Source organism: Lynx canadensis, chromosome B1 (genome assembly GCF_007474595.2).
Source record: "Lynx canadensis isolate LIC74 chromosome B1, mLynCan4.pri.v2, whole genome shotgun sequence".
Classification (NCBI taxonomy): domain Eukaryota; kingdom Metazoa; phylum Chordata; class Mammalia; order Carnivora; family Felidae; genus Lynx; species Lynx canadensis.
In genome coordinates this window covers 140,379,448-140,399,228 of record NC_044306.2, presented here as the reverse complement: position 1 = coordinate 140,399,228, position 19,781 = coordinate 140,379,448, and the positions used below count along the sequence as shown (strand labels likewise).

Sequence of the window (19,781 nt, the reverse complement as noted above, 5' to 3'; positions counted from 1 at the left end):
TGCTAATGTTGTAAATGTTGGAGAGGACAATTACTTAGGAATTGGTGTATTATTCTTAAGTATAATTTTAAACTACCCCAAAATTATGAGTAGAAATTTCTCATGTGTTTATTATAGCACATAACGCTTGGGAGTGGAACATGAACTAGTTCCAGGAGTGTGCGATTTTAATTGATTGTTCTAGTAGTTACTGTGTTTCATTACCATAGAATATTGGGATTTAATATATCGACATCTGGTAATGTATTAGTTATCTGATGCTGCCATAACACATTACTACAAGCTTAGTGGCTTGAAACAACACAAATGTTTTTATTCATAGTGTTCTGTGGGTCAGAAGTCAAGAGTACAGTGGCTCAGCTGGGTTCTCTGGTCAGTACATCACACGGTTGAAATCCTGGTGTTTGCTGGACTGAGCCCTCTTCTGGAGGCTCTGAAGATGAATCTGCTTCCAGACGCATTCAGGTTGTTGGCCGAATTCAGTTCCTTGTGACTATGGAACCCTGAGACCCCCATTTCTTTGTCAGCTGTCATTCTGGGGGCTGGTCTTTTGGGGGCTGGGCTGTGGGGTCCTACAGGCTGCCCACATTGCTCCTCATGCTTTCTGTATGGTCCCCTTCCAGCAAGAGGAGGTCAAGATTCTCTTGCCCTTCAAATCTCTCTGAGTTCTCCTTCTGCAGCATCTTTCCTTATTGCAACCAGAGAAAAATCTCTCCTTTTAGGGGCTTATGTGGTCATACTGGGTTCATCTAGATTATCCTGATAATATCCCTGTTTTAGGGTCTATAACCTTCATTACCTCTGCAAAGTCCCTTTTTCCATGTAATGTAACATGTTCACAGTCTTTAGGAATTAGGGCATGGGCATCCTGGGAGGTGGGCATTCTGTTTACCACAGGTAATTTACATAAAAGTTCGATAATTTATTCAACATCGTTACGCAGGACTTCTATTCTTAAAAATTTGAAATGATGCCAAGTATTTGTGTACAATGTGATGTGTCTTATATAGACTACCAGGGGAGTCTTCTCTTTCTGTATCAGTAAATGTTTATCAGGAGCAAAAGTGGACAGAGTTTTGTGAGATTTTATAAGGAATTAAAATATATTCATATTTTATTAGAGTTGTGCCCTATTTCATAGTAAGAGGAGTGGGCCACGGTTAAAGTGCAAGTGTACATGTCCATTTTGTGTTTGAGGATCAAAGTGAGTATTTACTCCATGCAATAGTCTCTTTAACTGGCCAGAACTGAAAGTCATCAGGCTGCTTAAGTACCCACCATGGGAGGCTAATCCCCACCCAGTGTTGCTAGAATCCCAAGGCCTTTCATCTGCAAATCTTCTCTGAGTGATTTTGTAATGGGATGGGCCCCATATGTTGCCTCTTGCCCCATCTGGGAGTCACTTTGCTCCTTTCCCTCCCAGGTCTATTGTAGTTTCTTGACAGCAGGGCCAGCAGAGGGTGACCTAGAGCCAAATATGCCCTGGGCCTAGATTTGCTGGAGAATCACTTTGAAAAATACACATGAACATCTGACCGTCTGCCAATTGGTGCCAACATGGAAACGCTTGATTCTACTATCAGATTACCTTATATTAACTTATCTAATGTGCAGGTGAGGAGTCCCACGTAGATCCCAATCCTCTGGTCTGGTAATCATAGAGCACCCATGGTGGGGTACCTGGGTGGCTCAGTTGGTTGAGTGTCCTACTCTTGATTTCAGTTCAGGTCATGATCTTGGGGTCATGGGGTCATGCTGTCAGTGTGGAGCCTAATTGGGATTCTATTTCCTCTCTCTCTGTCCCTCTCCCTCACACACTTTCTCTCAAAACAAAACAAAAAAAACAAGTGATGGCACCTAAAAGTAAGTTATTTACTTTGATTAGTTTCAGAGGGGGAGTCTAGAGAGAAGAAAGTTAGATATTGGGAGGGAGCACTGTGATGCAGGGGTATTTTGATAAGGATTTCTCCAAAAGAGGGCATAAGGTAAAAAAAAAAATTATTCTGGGCTTTTTATTTACTCATTCACTTTATAAATACTCATAACACAACTATATTGCATTAGGCACTGTGCTAAATGCTGGGGATATGATAGAACATAGGACAATCCCTGCCCTTAAGAAATTTGAGCACTAGATAAATGAGAGATGATTACATCGCTGGTGGGACTGTGAAACAGAAAACAGTTTGGGGGCTCTTTAAAATGTTACACACAGAGTTACCATATGACCCAGCAATTCCTTTCCTAGGCGTCTCCCCAAGGGGATTGAAAACCTAGGTCCACTTAAAAACTTGTTCACTAATGTTCATAGCAGCATTAGTCATAGTCACCATAAAGTGGAAATAATCCTGGGACGCCTGGGTGGCTCAGGTGGTTAAGCGTCCAACTTCGGCTCAGGTCATGATCTCACAGTTTATGGGTTCGAGTCCCATTTTGGGCTCTGTGCTAACAGCTTGGAGCCTGGAGCCTGCTTTGGATTCTGTGTCTCCTCCTCTTTCTGCTTCTCCCCCATTCATGCATGCTCTGTCTCTCAAAAATAAATAGAAGTTACAAAAAAAAAATTTTAAAAATAGTGGAAATAATCCAAATGTCCATCACCTGATCAATGGGTAAAAAAAAAAAAAAAAATTGGCATATAGATACAATGGGATATTATTCAGCCATACAAAGGAGTGAAGTACATATTGTTACATGCTACAACAAAGATAAACCTTGAAGACATCAGGCTAAGTGAAAGAAGTGAGAGAAAAAGACTATATACTGTGTAGTTCCATTTACATAAAGTGTCCAAAGTAGGTAATTGCATAAAATGCATAGACAGAGGGAGACTTGTAGTTGCCAAGGGCTGGAAGGAAGGGTGAATGGGAAATGACTGCTAATAGGTATGAGTTTTCTTTTGGGGTTGATAAAATGTTCCAGACTTAGATACTGGAGATGATTGCACAGCTTTGTAAATGCACTGAAGACATTGAATTGCACACCTTAAAAGTTTGAATTTTATGGCATGTGAATTGTGGCTCAATAAAAACAAATAGGACAGAAAATAATGCATTCCGTCAGAGGCGCTGTGGTGACACCCTGAAGCGGCACTAAGTCAAGATTTGGTGGATGGGAAGAACAGGGCAAGCTCTTCGGAAGGCATGACGGCTAACTTCACTCTTAAAGGATAAGTAGGAATTAACCAGGCAAAGAAGTATGTGGAGATGGACACATCCTGTGACAAACTCAATCTGGTGACAAACTCCCGTTCTTCACAGATCTTTCTCTCTACCTCTTTGTCTTAACATGCATCTGTTCTCTTGCTGAGACTTTTCCCCCTAAAGCCCTGCCAGCTAGAGGCCACTTGTTTCTACACTTTCTGGGGTGGTGTGGTAGTGAGTGGGTTTTTCATTCTGCCTAGTTCCCACAATCTTTGCTTCAAAACCATCTCTGCTTTATTATCATGTAAACATCGTCTCTCATCTGTCCTGCACTGAGATTCATGGCAGCTGGTATAGTGGCCATAAGGCAGAGGCTTTAAATGTTGTGAAGAAGGAATGGGTATAGTTTAGTTGGTGAACTTTTTGTCGAGACTGAATGTTCTGCTCTCCAGGGTGTGGCCATGGTATATTAATGAGGCATTCCCATCATAAGTTCTGGAGAATTTCCATTTGTAGTGAGAAGTTTAGTTTATTTATTTTTTATTGAAATAAATATCTATTTTGAGACAGAGAGTGCACATGGGCACGCACAAGTGGGGAAAGGACAGAGGGGAGAGAGAGAGAGGGAGAGAGAGAGAGAGGGAGAGGGAGAATATCCCCAGGAGGCTCCTCACTGGCAGCACAGAGCCTGACATGGGGCTTGACCTCACTAACCATGAGATCATGACCTGAGCCGAAATCAAGAGTTGGACCCTACACCGACTGAGCCACCCAGGTGCCCAGAGAAGGTCAGTTTATTTCCACAGGTGATGGAGAGACGGACCTTAACTGTTTGCAACACAGGTTGAGTATTGGGTTCTTGGGGTATATTTAGTAGTTTAAGGCACTGTTATTCCCACTCCTTTTAGCAAGTCAACATTTATGACAGGCTCTTTACATTCACCCTGGCCCGCAGAGGAGAGCCACTGAATCTCTTTTTTAGTGAGTTTGGTTCTATTCTGACCAGTGTATTTCTGATGACCTTGGTGACTGAATCCTTCCATGGACCATAATCCTTTGATGCATCTTCTGGCCTCAGATAATATGTCTATTCTAGCATGCTCACTTTCCTGAGCCTTTAACCTTTCCTCAGAATTCTCTATGCAATGTGGGCATTTCAACCATAGTCAGTGTAGGTCATTGCTTGTTTCTAGTTTTTTTGGAGCCAGTGAGTTTGCACCATTTTCTGGGGTCCTTGTCAAAATGCCATGTCCTGTGGTCTGAGAGAGTGCCACAAGTCAACAAATGCTGATATATTCAGTTTTATTTCTGGCTTTTCTGGTCTAGATTCCTCTCCCCAGTCCTGCTTGTAGGTGCTATCTAGGTCTTGTGGCTCCTTTCAGGTAATTCCCCTTTCCTCTCTTATCAGACCTAACATGTCCCTGGCTGTGACCTAATCTTTTATAGACCTGGTGACCAGAAGTAGAATTGGAGACACTTCCTGAGGTAGACACACGTTGTTCCATGGGAGAAAGACCTCTGTATTTTCCTTTTACTTTGCTGCTGCTGGTGGTAGGAGTGTGATAGCTCTTAATGGAGAGGTTGAGATCACTTCTTCAGGCTCAGAAGAGGTCTGGGGAGGTCGGAATCTTCAGGAACCTCTACTCAGTTGTTCGCATCCCATGTGTCAGAATCCTGGGTTACTCAATCAGAACTCTGATTTTGGTGTATAGACCTGCCCCTGCTAAATGTCCCACTGTCTTTGGACTTGAGCCATTGTGACTATCAAATCCCCTGCTTGATTCATGTTCTGCTTGCCCCCTGCCTGAGGTGAGGACTTCTTTGTAAGCTAGCAAAGAAACTCTGTGGCTTTTTTATTTTGTTACAGTTGTTGGTTAATTGCCCTCCACTTTGCATTATCAACCTTTAGGGCATCAATGCAATTTAGCAACAAGTATTTGTAATTGCATTATTTTCATATTTATCATTCCCCATACATGTCAGATACCTGAATCATCCCGTTGGCTAGGGCATTTCACTTAAATTATACAGCATCCCAGTTTTCCACATGTGAATGAACTTTTTAACAGTTGGATCACTACCTTGTGCTGGGGTTGTCTGAAAATACCTCCAGGGCTGTGGATCTCCTTGTTAAAGGGCTCATGGTGAGAGATACGGTCCCCATTCCCCATATCACTGCCTGCTTCCTCAGGCTATTCCAGGTAAAGTCTGACAGAGACTTATCTTTGTAGGAAGCAGGCCCAAAGGTGGAGTTAAGAATTCAAAAGGTTAACTGGGAGGTAATAAAAAGAAAAGGTGGAAGCAAGATTAGACCAGAGAGGTGTTAGACCTTAATGCTCACCTGGCAGAGACTCTGTCACATCAGTGGAATGTTTGCCCAGCAGATCACCTGTTAGAGAGGTCCCACATTTGGTGGAGACTGTTTGATCTTCGAACCATTGTCTGTGGAGGCCACCCTGAGAACAGCATGACATCTACTTATTTGTTGAGGCTAACCAAAAAAATTAACTGGAAGCAATCAGCTATCCATATTTCTTGAATTCCTTTCAGGAAGCAAGTCCTTTAATTTTACAATTCATTTGTGAAAGTTGGATGTATTGGTGTTTTTACATTTTTTAATGTGATGAGTTGTGACAAACATATACAGTAGTGAGACTCTCACGACAGTCTTCATCACCCCCAAAAGTTTCCTCATACCCCTTTGTATTTATGCCCTCCTCCCAGTCCCTGACAGCTGCTCCTCTGATTTCTATCCTTAGAGTTTTGCCTTTTCCAGAATGTCATATCAAATAGAATCATATAGTGTGTAGCCATTTTTTTTTCACTAAGGTTTTTGAGACCAGGGAGTTGCATGTATCTTTCTTTTTGTTTATTAATAAGTAGTATTCTTTTTTATGGATGGACAACAATATGTGTATCCATCCATTCTCCAGTGATGGATAGTTAGTTGTTTCTAGTTTTAGGCTTTTCTGACAAACCTGCTGTAAATATTCACAAATAGGTCTTTGTAAGAACACATATTTCCATTTATCTTAGGTAAGTGCCCAAGAGTGGAATGGCTGATTCATATGGCAGGTGTCTATTTAATTTTATAAAAAACTTTCAAACTACTTTCCAAAGTATCATTTTATGTTCCCACTAGCAATGTCTGAGAGCTCCACTTGTCCCACTTCTTTGATAACACACGTGGTATTGTCAGTTTAATAAGTAGTGGGTGTAATGGTTTCTGATTACAGTTTTGGGGTATTGTTCCTTACTAAGAGTGTTGCACATCTTTCCATGTGCTCCTTTGCCGTACATATCTCTTCTTGGGTGAAATGTCTTCTTATTATTGATTATAATTGCTCTTTATATATTCTGGTTATAAGTTCTTTGGCAAATATACATTTTGTAAATGTTTTCTTTTATCTTTTTGTGCATATTTTTCCTTAATGGTATTTTGCAAACAGTAGAAGATTTTAATTTTGATTAAGTGCAGCTTACCGTTTTTTTTAATCATTTAGTTTTATTTTGTATGCCCGAAGAATTACTTGCATATTATAAGGTCATAAATATTTTCCTTTATTTTATTCTAGGACTCTTAGAATTTTAGGTGTTACCTTTAGGTATATAATTCCTTGCGATTTTTTTTTTTGTTATGTTTTGCAAGGTAAGAGTCAAAGATTTTTGTTTGTTTTGTTTTTAAATTTGGATTTCCGGTTGTCAGCAGTATTTGTTGAAAGGCTATCCTTTCTCCATTGGATTTTGAAGACACCTTTGCCAATAATCAATTGACTGTATGTATGAGTCTATTTCTAATGGATTTTCTATCCTATTCCGTGGACCTATATGTGTCCATCATTGTGCAAATAACACATTATCATGTTGCATCAGGTAATACGAGTCCTCCAATCTTGTTCTTTTTTGTTTTTCTTTAGAGAGAGAGAGAGAGAGAGAGAGAGAAAGGGAGAGGGAGAGAAAGAATATATCTCAAGCAAGCCCCACAGTCAGCATGGAGCCCAATGCAGGGTTCAATCCCATGACGTTGGGATCGTAACCTAAGCCAGAATCAAGAGTCAGACGCTCGATGGACTGAGTCACCCAGGCGCCCCTCTGGTTCTTCTTTTTAAAACTTGTTTTGAGGGGTGCCTGGGTGGCTCATTTGTTCAGTGTCTGAGTTCAGCTCAAGTCATGATCTCGTGGTTCATGAGTTCGAGCCCCGTGTCAGGCTCTCTGCTATCAGTACAGAGCCTGCTTCAGATCCTCTGCCTGCCTCTCCCTCACTCTCTCTCTCAAAAATAAATAAAAATATTAAAAAAAAAAAAACACACTTGTTTTGAATTCTAGGTCCTTTGGGTTTCCATGTAAAGTTTAGAATAATCTTGTCAAATTGTACAAATAGACCAACCAATATATTATCTGAATCTGTAGATAAATTTGGGGAGAATAATATGTTAACATATTGGGTTTTCTGACATATGAACACTGTATAACTTCCATTTATTCAGATCTTGGTTATTTCTCTCTGAAGTATTCTGTAGTTTTCTATGTATAAATCTTGTACATGTTTTATTAGATTTAATCCTTCGAATTTCATCTTTGTCATGCTATTTTAAATGGTATTGTCTTTTAAATGTTAGTTTCCAATTGGCTATATATAATATATAAAAGTGAAATGGATTTTCTGTAGTGACCTTGTGTCATAACTTTCTTCAACTTACTATGTCTAGTAGCATTTTTTTGTGTGTGATCTTTTTTTGTAGAAGAACATCAATAAAAACTTTTACTTCTCTTTTTGTATGCTTTTTTCCCCTCTCCTTCATGTACTACGTAAAGGCTGGAAGATAATGCTTAATAAAAGTAGAAAGAATAGACATCTTTACTTTTTCCCCAACCCTAAGAAACATTTTCTCTTTCATTATTAACTATTATGTTGGCTATAGGTTTTTTGTAGATGATATTTATTAGGGTGAAGAAATTCTACTTCTACTTTGCTAAGAGGGTTTTTTTTTTATGATAAACAAAAGTCAGATTTTTTCAAGTGATGTTTTTCTATTTATTGAAATGATATTATGGCTTTCACTTTTAGTCTGTTGCTAAAGTCAATTACATTGATTAATTTTATGGTTTAATTACCCTTGCATTTCTGGGTTAAATTTACCATACCATGTATGTATTGTTGGATTCTACTTGCCAATAGGATGTTTGCTTCCATTTTTGTGAAGGATGATTGTCTTCAGTTTTTTTTTTTTTTTTCCCCTTGTAAATGTGTTTTCTTCATTTTGTATTGAGGTAGTTTTGGTCCCATAAAGTGCCTTGGGAAGTTTTACTTATCTTTCAAATATTCTGGAAATAATATGTAGAGCTGATATTATTTCTTCCTTAATTGTTTGATAGCAGTTACCAGTGAAACCTGTCCCTGACATTTTCTTTATGAGAAGCCTGTTAACTACAAATTTAATTTCTTGTAGATAATAGGGAAGTTCTGGTTACTTATTTCTTTTGGAGTAAGATTTTGTAGTTTGTATTTTTCACGTAAATTTTTCACTACATTTGTGTATCAGACATACAGGCACAAAAATTTCATATTTTTATATCATTTTTGTTATATCATTTTAATATATGTAGAATCTGTAAGGATGTTCCCTCTTTCATTCCTCATGTTAGTAAGTTGATCCTAATTTAACTATATGGAAGTTTACTAATTTTTTCAAAGAACTAGCTTTTGAACTTGAATGATTTTCTCTAGTATTTTTCTCTTTTCTATTTCATTGGTTTCTGCTCTGTATTACCTCAGATTGCATTCGGTTTAGTTTTTTTCTTTTTCTCGGGTCTTAGGTGGAATCTTAGATATTGATGTTAGACCTTTCTTATTTTCTAATGTAAAGTTTAATGCTATATATTTTCTTCTTGTTACTATTTCAGCTACATTTCAACAATTTTGATGTTTGTTTTGATTTTCATTCAATTCAAAAGATTTTAAAATTTCCTTTGCGACCCAGTTATTTTGAATTTGTTTAACTTCCAAATATTATAGCTTTTCTAAGTATCTTTTTTTTTCTAAGTTTATTTATTCATTTTGAGAGAGAGAGAGAGAGCACATGCGTGCAAGCAGGGCACAGGCAGAGAGAGAGGGAGAGAGAGAATCCCAAACAGGCTCCATGCTGTCACTGCAGAGCCCAAACTGGGGCTCAGTCTCACAAAGCTTGAGATCATGACCTGACCGAAAATCAAGAGTCAGACGCTTAACCACCTGAGCTACTCAGGTGCCCCTCTAATATCTTTTTGATATTGATTTCTAGTTAAATTCTATTATAAAAGGAGAATATATATTCTGTATGGTTTTATTCTTTTAAAATGTACTGAGATATGTTATTTTGCCCCAGAATATGGGTTATGTCAGTGACTGTTCCAGGTTCGCTTGAAAACATTTTGCTGTTGTAGGTGGAAAATTCTACAAAAGACAGGTCAATTTGCTTGATTGTGTTTTCAGGCTTTCTGTATTCTTACTGATTTTCTGTCTACTTGCTCTGTCAATTAATAAGAAATGAGTATTGCCGACTCCAACTATAATAATGGATTTTTCTGTATATTTTTTCAGTTTTATCTGTTTTTGCTTTATGTGTGTTGATGCATACACTTCATGATTTCTATGTTTTCTTGACATAAAAGTCAAGAAATGACTCCCATAGCATTTCTTTTTTACTATTCTCTGTATCCCTGATAGTAATTCCTTTATCTGAAGTTTGCATCGTCTGATACTTACAGAGTTACTTGAGTTTTTAAATAGTATTTGCATGGTATATTTTTCTACTTTTACTTTTAACTTACCAATATTTATATATTTAAGATGGATTTCTTATGGACAGCATATATTTGAATCTTGCTTTTTTAAACTCAGTCTTCAAGCACTGCCTTTAATTGGTATATTTGGGTGATTTATGTTTTCATAATTATATATATGTTTTAAGTCTATCATCTTGCTGTTTCTGTGTCAGATTTTTACCTTTTCCGGCCTTCCTTTAAATATAGTTTTCAAAAATGATTCCATTTAACCTCATACTTGACTTATTTATACCTCTTTAAGCTTTCTTTTTTTAGTGATTGCTCTTTTAAAAATTAGTGTTTGCTGGAGTTGGTAGCATTCAGCTTTAGCTTTTAATAGTCTACATTCAAATAATGTTATGACTCCTTTACATAGTGTGAAAGATCTTTGCCCGGGTTCCATTCATTCTTCGCATGTATGTTCTATTTTTGCCATACGTTTTTACTTCTAAGTGCATTGAAAATTCTATAGTACATTGTTAATAAGACTGTGATCTTTTTAAGTGATTCAAAATGAAATGTATTCTTTTTTTAATGTTTATTTCAGAGAGAGAGAGAGAGAGAGAGAGTGAGCGAGTGTGCAAGAGTGAGAGCATAAGCAGGGGAGGGGCAGAGAGAGGGGGAGACACAGAATCCGAAGCAGGCTCCAGGCTCTGAACTGTCAGCACAGAGCCTGATGCAGGGCTTGAACTCACAGACTGCAAGATCATGACCTGAACGAAATTCTGCTGCTTAACCAACTGAGCTACCCAGGTACCCCTGAAATGCATTCTTTTACATTTATCCTCATTTGATCATTTTTGGTACTTTTCATTTCTTTGTGTGCCTCCTAACTTCTATTTGAGAGGGAAGTTTTAACTCGATAACTTCTTTTAAGCTTCCTTATTGTACAGGTCTGCTAGCAGTGAATTTTCCTCCCCTATCATTTGTTGAGAAAAGTATTTTTCCTTTGCTTTTGGAAGACATTTGTTGCTGGGTATAGAGTTCAGTTTTCAGATTCACATGCGGTGTGTCAGCAGTCTCTGCACATCTGTGCCCAGGTGGTCAGGTTCACTTTCTCTCTCCCATGCTTTTGCTCTTTTTCTAGCAGCAGTGCATCTCTGTGTCTGCCGTATGACTGAAATTTAACATTTAATAGTCTGTTGGCTTAGCCTTCGTTCTGACAGTTACCATTTTCTGCATTATGAGCTTGATCAAGTGATCATCGTCAATGCTTTCACCTAAAAGATGGATCATGGGGCACCTGGGTGGCTCAGTCGGTTAAGGATCCAACTTTGGCTCAGGTCAAGATCTCATGGTTCATGAGTTCAAGCTCCCCACCCCATCAGGCTCTGTGCTGACAGCTCAGAGCCTGGAGCCTGCTTCAGATTCTGTGTCTCCCTCTCTCTCTCCTCTCTCATCTCTCTCTCTCTCTCTCTCTCTCTCTCTCTCTCTCTCTCAAAAGTAAATAAACATTAAAAAATAAAAAATAAATAAAAAAGGTGGATCATTTCTATCTCTTAGATTTGTAAGGAGTAAGTACTGTAAGTGATACCTTGTTACTTTATGCACATAAAGTACAGTGTAATTAATTACAGTATATTTTATTACTAATTATAAGAGCAATATCTTCCAATTTCTCATTAAATTCCTATATCCAATTACATAACCATGAATACTGTCAGAAATTCTTCTTAAATTCTTTTTATTTATTTTTATGAGATAATTGACTTTGCTTCAAGTTTTATTAGAATTACAATTGTAGAATTATAATTCTTCTGAATAAATGCTTGTATGGAACTTGTTATTGAGAAACCATTTCAAATGCAACATTTTCCTAATATCTATGGCAAAAATAATGGATAGAGCTCTTCTCTCATGTAATTAAGGTGTGACTAAATCAAAAGATTATTTCACAGACATTAGCTGAGACTACAAATTATGTGATATCAATAAATTCTCACTATCAATTAGTTGGATATTTTATTGTTTAAAAATATTTTTTTAATATTTATTTTATTTTTAAGAGAGGGAGCGACAGAGTGTGAGCAGGGAGGGGCAGAGAGAGAGGGAGACACAGAATCCGAAGCAGGCTTCAGGCTCTAAGCTGTCAGCACAGAGCCCGACACAGGGCTTGAACTCATGGACTGTGAGATCATGACCTCAGCCGAAGTTAGATGCTTAACCGACTGAGCCACCCAGGTGCCCCAATTAGTTGGATATTTTAAATTACTGAGACCTACACACTGAATTTTTCCTCTCTTCCTCTCTCATCCCCTCACCCTCTCTCCCTCTTTTTTCATTCTCTTCCTCTCTCCAACAAGCAAGTAATTATAGATGTTGTTGATCTTTTCAAGAAACATCATAGCTATCTATTTATCTATCAACAAATGTATATTACTACTTTTTTGGTGAATACACATATGAACATATTCATAAGTGCAATTAATTTTAACTCAGGGAGCAAATAGACCCATTGCTTAGATGAACTGATTATTTTTGTATTTGACGTATTGTCACTATTGCCACATTTAGTTATACATCTTAGCCTCTTTGAGCTTAAAATAAACCTAAATAGAGTCACAGAGAAAACCATGTAGACAAAATGCAATACTGATGATAGATCAGCTAATGATGAATTAAAAAGCAAGTAAAATTGGCATGTTTAAAAAAGTCATAGCCCTTTTCTTCAGAGTATTATTTAGATTCTGTTTTTGTGGTTGTTCTTAATTTAGCTATTGGCTTAAATTTTGTTAATGCATTCAGTAGTCATTCCTAATCCCTTTGTAAGTAGTTTTAAGGTTCTCTTCTCAGATTGAGTGGATTTGTTTGAGCTCTGCAGATGCCTTTAACAGCAGTTTGGGATTTCTTGAAATGTTCCCTTCCTTTGACTTTTATTACCTTATAACCTACCATTTTTCTTCTGTGTTTGCTGTTGTCTGCTATCTCTGCAGTCAGTCTCTGCTTCCTTCTTCTCACCACCTTGGATCTCTCCCCAAGGACAGTTCTTTGGTATTTTCACCTCACTTGTATTTCACTATTTTTCATCTCAACCACCTTTAGGTTTTCAGTTATCCTGAGTCAGATCTGCAGTCCTGATTTCTCTTCGGGGATTTTAGCTCCATATCTGTCCTTTAATATTATGTTGTCAAACCAATAATAAAATTAAAAAAAAAACCCTCCCATTCTTGTTCTCTTACAGGTCTGTCTGCTCCCCATACACAAATACCATTTTTTTTTAATCTAGAAGCTTTACATTTTAAGTCTACTTGGTAAGCAATTTTAAAAAGCAGTTAACGATGGATACGGTTGACTCTTGTTTATACTTGCTCCCACATTCATACATTTGCCCCTCCTTTTGTACATTGCTAATTCAGTTTTTCTTTAGACTGACTTGGTGTATTGCAATGTCTCACCACATTGCTCAACTTCAGTTTTCCTCATTTTCTATTACTGTGTTGCCACATCATGCTTCTGTGAAACGGCTTTCACAACATCTTCTCATCCCTACCCTTTTACATTCCTTTATCTATCAGCTGTCTAAATCTGCATTCCTACAAAAAGAATTTGAGGTGGTTTGCATGGGAAATATGAATCTCTTGGCAATAAGATTTTGAAAGGTGGAGAGAATAAAATATGAACGTTGAAAAAATGCAATGAAGCTGAGGTTGAGGTTAGGGCCTGAAACGTATGCTAGATTTGGGAAGATAATTCCAAGAGGAAAATATTTACATTATATAATTCCACCTGGAACAACAAAACCATTGACCATAAATGTAGATATTCCTGGTTCTAAGAAGTGTAGGGGAGGCAGAATTTTCCTTGATCCTCTTAGGGTCCCTGGATGGGTCTGAAAATTAAGCTGATAAACACAGATTAACAGGAGAAAAGATTAAAATTTATTTAATATGTTTTATGTGACACAGGAGCCTTCAAGAGGGAAGAAAGACCCAAAGAAGCACACTGGAATATTTTGTGCTAGGTCTGACAAAAAATGGATGGTAGTGGAGGAAAGTGATAGGTTATGGAGTATGAGCTAATTGTAGTAAACTGGGGGATACTTAGTGAGGCTTGTTTGTTGGGATTCTTTGTGGCAGTCCTTTGCCTTCAGAGAAAACTATGCTCCTTTCCTTTGGGTATAGGGAGGGAGCCTCTAACCTGAGGGTTTTATGACCGCTTCAAGGAAGAAGAATGAGGAGGGAGGAGGTCAGAGTGACCTTCCACTTCTGCCTAAAATTTTCAGAATGCCAAGGTGCTGTATTTTGGGGTAGTGTGTCCTGAGCCCCATCACAGCTGAGCTGCTTTTACCCTCTAAGGAGTTAGATAATGGCAACCTAGGATGACAGAGTGAACCATGCCACCATCAACGTTTTATAGTTGTAATAATACCAAGTTTTACAGGAAAAAGCGATTCACTCTTGCCCCAAAGGATCAGTAGGAATTCTTATCCTTTACATTTCTTAAAATCCTACTAAATTACCTGATTTCACCTACCAGAAATTTTCTTTTATTACTACTTATAAGCAAATATGCTGAGCAATTGTCTTAACTTAATGTTAGTCATCAGAAATGTTGCTGTTTTTATTTCTCTTTATCCAAATTGTTCTGTTTTTCCTGGCTTTCTTTTCCTCATTAGAATTCAAGAAGACATAGATTCTCAAAAATTGACATTGTTCTTGTGCTGCTTTGGATATCCAGTTGAGGCTGATCTGCTGAGACATTCAGTATGATATGGTGGGAGATTAGGAAGGTTTTCATAGTATTGTTAGGCTATTAAGGCTCAAGAGACGTTGACTCTGCTTGACTTTGACTTTTATTAAAAATGTCATACCTAGCTAGTACTCTTTTCCTCCCAGGAATTGTTTTCTGTTTTTTACGTATTCCCTTACTCATTACTTATAATCTCCCTACCTCAAGTAAACACACACACACACACACACACACACACACACACACACACACACACACACATCAATCTGTTCTCCTACCTGCTTACTCATTTTTTCTACTAACCAGAGGACCAGGACACTTAACTCAGAATATAAAAGGTGCCTGCTAGACATAGGCATAGGGGCCTATATTCTTTTTTTTTTTTTTTTTTTAGGAGAGAGAGAGAGAGCAAGTAAGGGAGGGGCAGGGAGAGAGAGAGAGAGAGAGAGAGAGAGAGAGAAGGGGGGGTGGAGAGAGAGAGAGAGAGAGAGAAGGAGGGGTGGAGAGAGAGAGAGAGAGAGAGAGAGAGAGAGAGAGAGAGAAGTGGGGCTCATCTGAGGCTTGTGTTTTTACCCAAAGCAGGGCACTGGCTCACCCAAAGTGGGGCTCAAGCACACTTAAAGCAGGACTCATGCTCACCAGAAGCAGGGCTCATGCTCACCCCATGTGGGAATCAAACTCACCAACTGTGCCAAAGTCAGATGCTTAATGACTGAGCCATCCAGGCGCCCTATATATTCTATTTTTATGGTGAAGATTATTTTTAGGATTCACAGCAAAATTATTCAGTAGATTCTATATTACTCATAAGTATTCTAATGATGTTATTATTAGAAAATCAATCTGTATAAAGACTGGCATTAAACTAGCAATGTTTCATTCACAATCTATGAATGAAACTGTCAGTTGTTACTATTGGTGCCTCAGAACTCATTTTGTCTGCATATTTGACTACTGTGATTGCTTGGGTGCTGGAGTGAACTTGAAAGAAATGCACTGGCTGTGGTACCCATCTCAAGAGATGAGAGGAAAAATACTTATCTAGTAGTCAATCAGGACAAAAGTTTCATACATGGTTTAGGAGATGTGAATAGAGGGAGGGAAGGAAATTGTTCAGAAAAAATTAGCACATGAGTCCAGAACATTGAAAGTATTTGTTTCAGAAAGCAAAGTTGATGTCAAGTCTCTTACTCCCTTTTTAATTTAAGGACCTCAGGAACATAGAATTGATTTGATTGTGCTTCTCATTTCATAGCACACTATTACCATGAGTCCCTGCTAGGCTCCTCTTTAGTGAAAAAAAATTTAAGTGTTTTCCTTCTACAACTCCCATTTTTAATCCCATTTCTCTTCCTCCTCACATATGTTGGGGAGCAAGAATTTCCTCTATCCTTCAAGGTCCTTCTAGCTGGACTAAGAACCAAATTGACCTGAGACAGATTAATAGGAGTAAATCAGATTTGATAGTGTGTGTATGGGGAATCCACAAAAACATGGAAATTCTAGACAGTGAGGCAACATGATGCTTATATGAGCTAAGGAGAGGGGGAGGGGCCTGAGGACCCAAAGGGGAGAAAGACTGTTGCAGGAAGGTGAACAGAGATGTTTGGAAAACAAAGGTTGCCCTATTATGCAGACAATTTTCTTAAAGAGGAATCTCTTCTAATAGCTGTCTTCCTGGTAAAGCAGACAGTTGAGGTAAAGAGTTTTTTCCCTGAATCTGCTGGGTTGGGATTGTTTAACTCAAAATAATGTTCATACCAAAGTGGCCCATTGTGGGGTGGCCTACATTTGGTCCCTGTACACACCTATCCTAGAATATATATTTCCCTTGCTTTCTTCCTTTAGTACATTTATTTAAATATATACTTTTTAGTAAAATGTTTAAATTTTTACAGTAATGTGAATTGCACTTTATATACTATATTTCTTATAATTTGTTACTAGATTGTTTAGGATAGTGGGGCTTCAATGTAGGTAGTCATATCATTTGCAAATGATGTTATATTGACTTTCTTCCAATCACTTGCTTAATTTCTTCTTTTTTATTGTACTTATAATGTACTTCAGTACACGGGTGAATGGAACTGTTGATAGTGGGCTTTCTCCTTTTGTTCCTGGTTTTAAAGGGATAGTGTCTGCTGTTTTTCTGTTTATAGTGGTGTGCAGGCGTGTGTGTGTGTGTGTGTGTGTGTGTGTATGTGTGTGTGTTTGACATGGAAAGTTCCCTTCTATAAGCAGTTAATGGAGATAGATGATCATATGGTATTTTCCCTTTATTAAAGTAGTACAAAGTATTTGAGGAATATTCTAATACTAAACTATTTTTGCATTCCTGGGATGAACTCAACTTGGTCATGTTTATCATTTTTATTATTAATTGTTGGATTCAGTTAGATGACAAATTATCTGGATTGTCTCTTGGATTTTTCTACCAATATCATCTGCTAATCACTTTTACCTGGTATCATCGTAAAACAAACAGCTCTTCTGTTCAGGGCTTCACCTTCTAACCAGCTCCCTGTCCCACTACCCTGCTTCACCTCTGGGGTTAAATAAATCTTTTATAAGCCCCTTTAAAGAGTCTAAGGATTTATTAAAACACACTCAATTATCATATCTATGGTCCTACACTCATGGAACTAAAAAACAGAACAATCCTTACCTTACTAGACCTATAGGCCAAGCAAGAGTGGACAAAAACCAGAGCAAAAACTCAATGGTATATGATGGAGGAAGGATAAGTGGAATGCAGTTTGGTTTTAGCTGTGAGAGGGTAGCAGGGATGACTGGAATGATAAGGCTTTGGCAGAAAATGGTTATTGGAGGACAAAGGCTTGTTTTCGTCACTGAGAGATCAAGATCTATTGCCTGGGTAACTCATATTCTGGTACTACATTGACTAACTCAGTTAAAGCATTTTTAATTTATGCCTCCATTGTTTAATTGATAATATAAATAGCTAACATTATTGAACACATACTAAAATTCAGAGAGTTAGTACTAAAATAATTTTATTAGTATTTATTTAGTTTTCAAAGTGATTTCATGAATGATAAAATTGAGGCACAAAGAAATATGCTAGAACCTAGCTGAAGAGTAAAATCCAGGCAGAGTGGCTCCCAGCCTACAGTGATTTTCTACTTTAACAATATATTATCAGAGATTTAAGTCAGATTTAATTTTTTTTCCTGAGGATAATGCCTTAAGTGAGAATCTTATAGTTTGTGTTTAATGAATCTTAACTTATTACAAATTAACAGAGAAGACATCTTACAAAAGAAATGGAGTGATTTAAATAAACCTGTGGGATGTAGTTTTTTTTTTTGCCATTTTTACCAAGTTGAATGAAGATTGAAAAGTAAATTCAGTCCTATCAAACTTCATTTTTATCAAGTCATTGGTTTAGTACTGTAGTAATAATTACTGTTAACAATCTATAACTTCCTTTAACTCCTGGTTACTGTATTCATTACAATCAGTGAACATGGAAATGGTATATGATATAGCCTGGAAAAAAAGTTTATGTTCTACATACACACAGGTTTATGTGCATGCTTGCACACATGTCCTGGCATGCATGCACAGGCACACACACACACACACACACACACACACACAACACACACACAAACACACGTACAACTCTTTCTCTTTCCCTTCTCTTCCTTTCCCTCTCTTTTTTTAATGTGTTTAGAGCCACTACTGAGAGGAAAATAAGTAAATACAGCAGTAGATATTTGCCAAGATAATACATTTTGCTCTCAATTTTTAAAGCATATTCAATTATTAATTTGCTTAGTTGCCAAGTTATTTTTCTTGTTTGTTTTAATTTTTATTTAATGGGAAATGTCTTTAAAATACAATCAGAAAACCATGTGTTTGATCTAAGAGGAGGATGTCACAAGCCCACCACAATGGTCCTTTGCTCCATTTGGAGTTAGAGATGTCCATTTATCAGTACTCAGTAATCAGTACTATGGATAGGTGTCAGGGCTTGAGTAAACAGGATTTCTTCCAGTTTCTCATGAGAAAAAGTTCACTACATCATAACATCAAATACCCCTCTTTGCCTCAAACATGTTTTCAAGGGTAATTGTAAACACCCACTGAGAAAATAAAATGTGTTTTATATATGTAATGTTTCATGTCTATAACATTTAGATAATGAGGTCTAAAAATTTGTACTATGAGTTTTATTAGCATCAGTATTAATTTTAGAGATGGGTAATATGCAGTAAGTTCTTTCTAATGTATATACTAGTAGGATTATCCAAATCAAAGTGATTACAAATGATCTGTTTAGTATGATTCCCCTTTTTAATTTAAATGTTGAAACAGTTTCCAGATGTGAGCTCATTTCTTGACTTGGCATAACTTATCCATTCTGAAAAAAACAGATTTTCTTTTAAACCGGAGGGATTTGTTCATTTGTTTGTTTTTGCCATAAGATTACAGGAATGCATGGCACATCCTTGAAATTAATTATCATCATAGAATTACTTGATTTTAAAAATTAAAATTTCATGTTTTTTGAAGTAATGCTGACTTTTTCATTTTGTCCTTCACTTACTTTATATATTCTCTTTATGTCCATATGTTGATATATATATTTAGATATGTAAACTTTGATGGGAGTGAATAGTTTGACAGTAGACTGATCTGAGTGTATTTTGTGTATAATAATAATTAGTATCATTATAACTATCATTTGCTGCTGTGTGTCAGGCACTGTAGAGCATTTTGTATGTTTTAACTTGTTCAATCTTCCAGATAGAAAAACTTTGAGTATAGAGTTTACATACAAGTTTAAGCAACCAGTAAGTGACAGGAGTAGAATGAGAGCCCTAGCAGTGTGGTGTTAAGAGCCTGGATTCTTATCCCTGCACTCTGTCACCTCATATAATGAAATATGGCATTAATGCCATATCTTCAGAACATAGCCTCCTCCTTGTACATTATTCTGTGTGTTCTCAATCGTGTAAGTCATAAGACCAAACCAATTTTAAAGTGACATTATAAGCACTAAGACTTTGGAAAAGAAGTCACAAAATGCAGGTTTATCCTTATCGGAAACGGAGTAGCTTGCATTCACTCTAGGTAGCAAATTGGGCAATAGAGCTTTTTGATGACTAACATTCATGTCCT

At 37.3% G+C, this 19,781-nt stretch overlaps 1 protein-coding gene across 2 annotated transcripts in view; it reads left to right on the top strand.

Annotated features, from left to right (window-relative positions):
- The window catches only part of CFAP299 (cilia and flagella associated protein 299), a 608,695-nt gene that overhangs the window by 14,130 nt on the left and 574,784 nt on the right, over positions 1-19,781 (top strand). The gene's annotated exons all lie outside the window — the stretch shown is intronic.